Below are 6,000 nucleotides of genomic sequence, written 5' to 3'. Positions count from 1 at the left end.
TGCAAATGCAATCCCCTCTTTGCATTTTTGTTTTAATTATGACACAGAATAAGTGGTTTTTAAGTAGAAAATAAAAAGATTTTGAACTATTTATTTATCATTTTAATTTTAAGTCATTTGAAGCAGTTACATTTTGAAGATGAAAAAGCATTTCTGTTAATCCATTTTAATTGTCAAATTAGACATTTCTAAATGAATTTTGCTACACATTTACCAGAGAACTTTTTGAAAATGAAATGTCCAATACCATTTCCTTTATTATTTAATTAAGTGACTAAATAAGCAGTGTTGAAGAAGAAAATGAAAAAGCATTTTGGCAGATTGCTTTTTCATTTTAATTTTGAGTCAAAAAATGCAGTTTCATTTTGAAAATGAAAAAGGATTTCTGGTTTTGACTTTTATTTTTAATTATGCTACACAAATGCTTCCAAATGTAGGTGGTCTGCTTAATAAAATAAGAAAAACTATTAGCTGCCAGAAACCAAAAACTTTGGATACTTAACACTGGCCTGGAAAAAAACATTTTAACTTGCACATTTTTTTTTCTTTTAGACCCGATTGTTACAGTTGGGTAATGCCGTTGTAAGTTTGATAACAGATTAGATTGGTTACTGTGGCATTCGCTATCTTCATGTAACAATGTCAACACACAGTATTCGACTTATCCAACTGTCTTTTCCCTTCATGGATGCTGACAGTAAAGCCAAAGTGTTCCCGCACAGGAAGGCGTAAGGAGATGGGGGGTCTTCATCTCAGGCCTCGCGTCTGCATTAGCCATATCATGCTTACTGTCCGTCACCTAATAGCGTCTCAGAGGAAACGCACGGCTAACATTAGTTCCGCCTCGGAAGAAACTCTTGCTAGGTATTGGTCAGAAAGAAACTGGATCAATAGACCTTTTTCACACTTCCGCATTTTTCGACCGGAAATACGTCAATGACGTGTAAAACAACTTCCTGTTAGCATAGCGGCACATATGAAGAATGGCAGAGTGGAAGAGTTGCAGTTTCTGTTGTGTTCCAGGCTGTTCGTCTTCCAACCAAAAACAACCCTACTTTTCATTTCATTATTTTCCTATGGATCCAAACCTGAAACCCAAATGGATATAGGCGATCCGAAGAGAGGAAGGGCATAGTTTAATGTAAACACAGGTGGCACCCTCTGCTGCCGGCACTTCGCTCCGGATTGTGGTGCGGCTGCGTCGTTCGTCGGCTGAAGAGTGGTGTCGTCCCGAGTATTTTCCCTTGGAAATACTTTACTGCTCCTTTGAGAAGGGAGTCAGTATATGACAGAACCTCAAACGTCAGGCTATGCAGCTATGCTGTGAAGATAGCAACATGATGGTGGCTAAGCTAAGGCAGTAAATGGATCACAACTACGTGACACACCCACCTGCAGGTAAGGTTGTTCATAATGTGTTAACGTTAGTCAACTATGTGTACCGTTATTGGATAAATGCATTTGTACCTGAACAAATGAATGTTTAGAATAAAAGCTGTTCATGCTCTCACCTATTTTAATTACATGTATTTAACTAATTTAGAGTATTTTGTCATTTTTTATTTTCCTTAAAAATAAATGAAACGGTTTTGTAATTAAATACTTAACATACTTTTCAAATCATGATTACTGTGTTGTGGTGAAAGGTAGCAAATGTTTTAATACTGATTTTTAATTTCGTTATCTTCACAGGTGCTCTGTATGAGGCTTTGGATTACATCCATGACTTACTTACTGACATTGGATCTAAGGTCATCATTCCACCTTTTAAGCGTTCAGCTCCATCAGCAAGGAGGAAACGGAACAAACGCAGTCATGCCCCGCCTCAGAATTATGGTGGAAAGAGTGATCGATAGGATAAAGTCCTTACACATCTGGGACTCTCCCGTGCCGCTCACACTGATGGGCAGTGGGAATCAGATCTGGCTTAACTGCCGTGTTTTGGCAAATGATCATGGACTTTTTTGTTTTGAAGAGTGAATTAATGTTTGGTATGTAAATAATGTATAATGTGCAAATAGTATGGAAAAATGTAGTGTTCCCACATATTCTTAAATTCTAATTAAATATAATTGTTATATTCTTAATATTTTTCTGTTGAAATGTGACTTTGACTTCACACAAAAATTAGATGAACAAATAAAACAATTTTGGTCAAAATTGTGCCTCATTTAATTTTTTGGTATGCGTAACATCAACTGATTAATCACAACACAAATAACAAACATTTACAATAAAAAACAACATTACAGATCAACAGTAAGACAGAAGGCTGAACTGATTGTTAAAGACAAGATAAGTGTAATTTAAGGTATGCATTCATGCATTTGCAATAATAATATATCCAAGTTCTCTTTCATTCCATCTCAGAAACCCCATCCAACACCACCATGAGAGGTTGAGGCTGCACCTGGAATAATCTGCTTCCAGATGCCATCAGATATGGATCTGGCTGTGGTCCTACACAAAAGAAACAACACACAAAAGTTAGACATAAGTGCATAACTACATTTAAATTTAATTAATTATATCTGCTGTAACCATAATTTGGTTAGTCATAAGATTAGAAAAAACAACTTAATTTGCTGTCACAAAGCAACAAAAAGTTAAATTAATCACCTGCATATGCCTTGTACAGTGTGGACCTCAGACCGTCCCTGCCAACTGTTTTGGGCTTTTGCACCACCAGCTCACTAACCGGTTCAGGATGGATTCCCTTATAAATAAAAGGCAAAAAGCAATTACAGTCTGTAGTCACTACTGGGGGTGTTTTTATAATAATTTAGAGTTGTTATGGATACACATCCGTTCTTAAATCATAATGACAATTTGATGACAAACCCACCTGTGTTCTTGGTCTGTGCCATCAAGCCACTCGTGCAGGCCGGGGGGGGGGTGGAGCAGCCTACAGACCAGCTGTGAATAATGTGCGGTCTGGAACAGGATGGCAACTATGTCATTGCAAAATCCTTTACCAGCCACACAACTGCAGGAGAAAGCTTTCAGGTTGGCACTTTCTGCATCCAGTGATATCTGGAAACAATAAATTAAATAGGTTAAAATTAAGACATACTTATGTTGCTACATCAATGTAACACGAAACTATAACTTTCCGTAGGGTGACCAGATTTGAGTTTCTAAAAAAGAGGAGTGAAGTGAGTTTGTGAGACATTTCATCAAGAGTAATTGGTGTGCAGAGCTGCATACATAAAGCAAATATGATTACATTTCATCTATGTTCAATGTTATTTTATTATAAAAGTATCAAAAAAGAGGACATGTCCAGGAAAAGAGGACGTCTGGTCACCCTAGTTTGAGAAAAATAATACTAATAGTAAGTGAAGAAAGTGCCGCAACCGCAGCAAAAAGAATGAACACGCAAACGGGCACCTCAACATTTCTTATTTACAGCTTCGCCAAATTTTTGGGTGTTATGTTAATCTCATGCCTTTTCACTTAAACATACACACAACATATTCACTGCGATGTGTTATACCTTATTACAAATTAATAACACCAGGATTTACAGTTGACGTAGACAGTTACCGGTGATGCGGCTATGGCTAAGCTAGCTGAAGCTTACCTTGGTAATGGTGGATAAACTCTTCATGGACGAATTTATGTCCCTTGTCCAATTTGTTTCCTTTAGTGGACGAATGCATCTTCACACTCTTCATCACATCGGTGCTGGTGAACTTCGGAACACAACTCAGGCTCTTCGAAAACACTCTAGGCTCTGCCATTCCTCCGCCAGCGAAGCACAAACCGGAACTAGGTTTACACGCTGACTACGTATTTCCGGTTTTTGTGAAAAAGGTCTATTGGCTCTTAATTAAGATGAGGAATTGATGAGTGAAGTTGTTTAAAGTCCATTATACACTTTTCAAACTCCCTCTCTGGTGATATCTTTTTTTTTTTGCCTTTGCTGTTGTCAGCAGTTTTAGCTTCTGACTGGAAACCTAAAAATAATGTTCCTCCCCTTTGGTTTTGTTGCTTCATGCACCTGTGAGGGTGCAGTTGCTCTAACCAAAACACAATGATATTTAACAGGGAATATAAAGCCATTTCAAAATAGCAGCCTGTTGCTGGGGTTTGTTGCTGTCTGCCTCCAGATTATGCACTCATTTTCTTCAGGGCCCCTCTGGTTGCTGAAAGCAGGTGCAGAGACAATCGGGATTTATGGATTAACTGAAGAGAGGAAACGGACAGCTGACTTTCAGTGGAGTTGGAAGTGAATCTTCTTTTGCATGGAGACACTTGTAATCAAAATCGTATAGATTGTCATTAAGGAGCCTCATTTATCTGCTTTTCAAAAAAATAAAAGCAGGTAATGTGGGAATGTGTTCAATCGAAGATTTGGTGTACAAACATCTAGTGTCATTTTTAAAGTTTGTCATTTGACTTTTTTTGTTTCATATTTATAGATTAATATGTGGATAACCTGACTAGAACATAGAATTGCCATGATAAGTAAGTCTATTTATCAGTAACATCAAATAAAACCAAGCAAATAAAAAAAGAAAAGCTTTAAGATGTAATTTATTGGATGACTTCTCATAAGCTTTAAGGAAATTAACATGAGGTGTTATTTATTTGCAAATTAAAACTTATTTTTTGGACTGTTTGGTGTTCTTGTGGTCACTTCAAGAAAACACAAAACTAATATCTTTTTAAAAATAATTACTTTGATCTTTTAAAAGTTTCAGTACATCAAAGTTATTGAATTGTTTTTTTCCACATATTATGGCTAAAATCTGGAAAATGCAGAAAGAAGCAGACAAAGTACACCTCCATTTTTTGTAATAACTGTAAATTCTTTTTTTCAGACTAAAATCTTTTTAGAAAATATATAATTCTGCAGCTTCCAACAAAAAAAACGATCACAGACCAGAATAACATTTGACCTATCAGTGTTTATGTAAACACAGAAAAATAACCATAATGTCATTTATAACAGTGTAGTAATAAGCAGAGGGGATGCAATTCTTGATAAAAGCAACCCCAAATGAGCAGGACTGGAACAAAATTCATCAATAGATCTGTACCTTTTGACCAATAAAACGGGGGTGCAGGGTCCATGTGAGGTAGAGAGGAGGGAGGATGCTGCTGGAACAGTATGGTTTGCAAACTGGAGCTCTTGGCTGCTTTGTGCTAAAAGGAATCATGGGATCAAATATCTGTCATGGTGTGAATGACATGGAAAACACAGCGAAAACACCTGCATGGCTAACTAAAGCAGAGGGCAACATTCACCGACTGACAGACAGAGAAAAGGCTTGTCAGTAAGCTCTTGCTGCCCTCAATCTTGGGCAACAGATAACTTTGGAGACACCGAATTAGACATGGCTTTTGTCCAATAAAATCTGATACCCATGCCATTCACACCTACGCTGTACACGCTGCTGTTGATTTGTGCAAACACATGCATGGGTGCTCCATAAAACTGGGGTGCATCCTGACACTAGAACTCATAAATAGCCCCTCATGTCTATAAACACGCAAAAAGTTCTTCCCATCTGGACGTCAAAATAAAGTCCTTGGGATGTACATAATCAGCATGTAGAAACTTTCAGAGCAGCTTCAAGAAACTTTTCAGAGATCTAAATCTTTGATGTACCGGGTGAGTGACTTTTTTTTGTAATTTAATATTTATAGCACAAAACAAAAGAGAAACTTTTAAAGAAATGTCATGTTTTCATTTGTTTGTTGTTCTTCACATGAGTCAGGAGTCATTCTGGCAAAGCTGATTGTTCAGACACTCTGACAGATACCTTGGGCCTATGTGCTTCCTTTCAGTCTTTTTTTTAAATCATTTTTCAGAATAAAACACTGATCTCCATCAATCCACCCACTTATTGTTTTGCTGTGTTGCTCCAACACAATCTTTTCAGACTTGATGGAAGTTTTTCTGCAAGAAACTTTGCAAACTTTATTGAAATTGTTGTTTTTTGCCCACATGCTGCTGAACTAGTCTTAACCCTTTTGTTTGAGGACACCTTA

At 37.1% G+C, this 6,000-nt stretch overlaps 1 protein-coding gene across 1 annotated transcript in view; it reads left to right on the top strand.

The window, feature by feature from the left end:
* Positions 1-5,493: 5,493 nt before the first annotated feature.
* The window catches only part of lepr (leptin receptor), a 34,484-nt gene continuing 33,977 nt past the window's right edge, over positions 5,494-6,000 (top strand). The window contains exon 1 of the mRNA XM_011474108.3: positions 5,494-5,620. The gene's annotated coding sequence lies outside the window, so the exon portion shown is untranslated. The remainder of the gene's footprint in view (positions 5,621-6,000) is intronic.

The sequence above is a fragment of the Oryzias latipes genome, chromosome 4 (genome assembly GCF_002234675.1).
Source record: "Oryzias latipes chromosome 4, ASM223467v1".
Classification (NCBI taxonomy): Eukaryota; Metazoa; Chordata; class Actinopteri; order Beloniformes; family Adrianichthyidae; genus Oryzias; species Oryzias latipes.
This window is presented reverse-complemented; position numbering and strand designations above follow the sequence as displayed.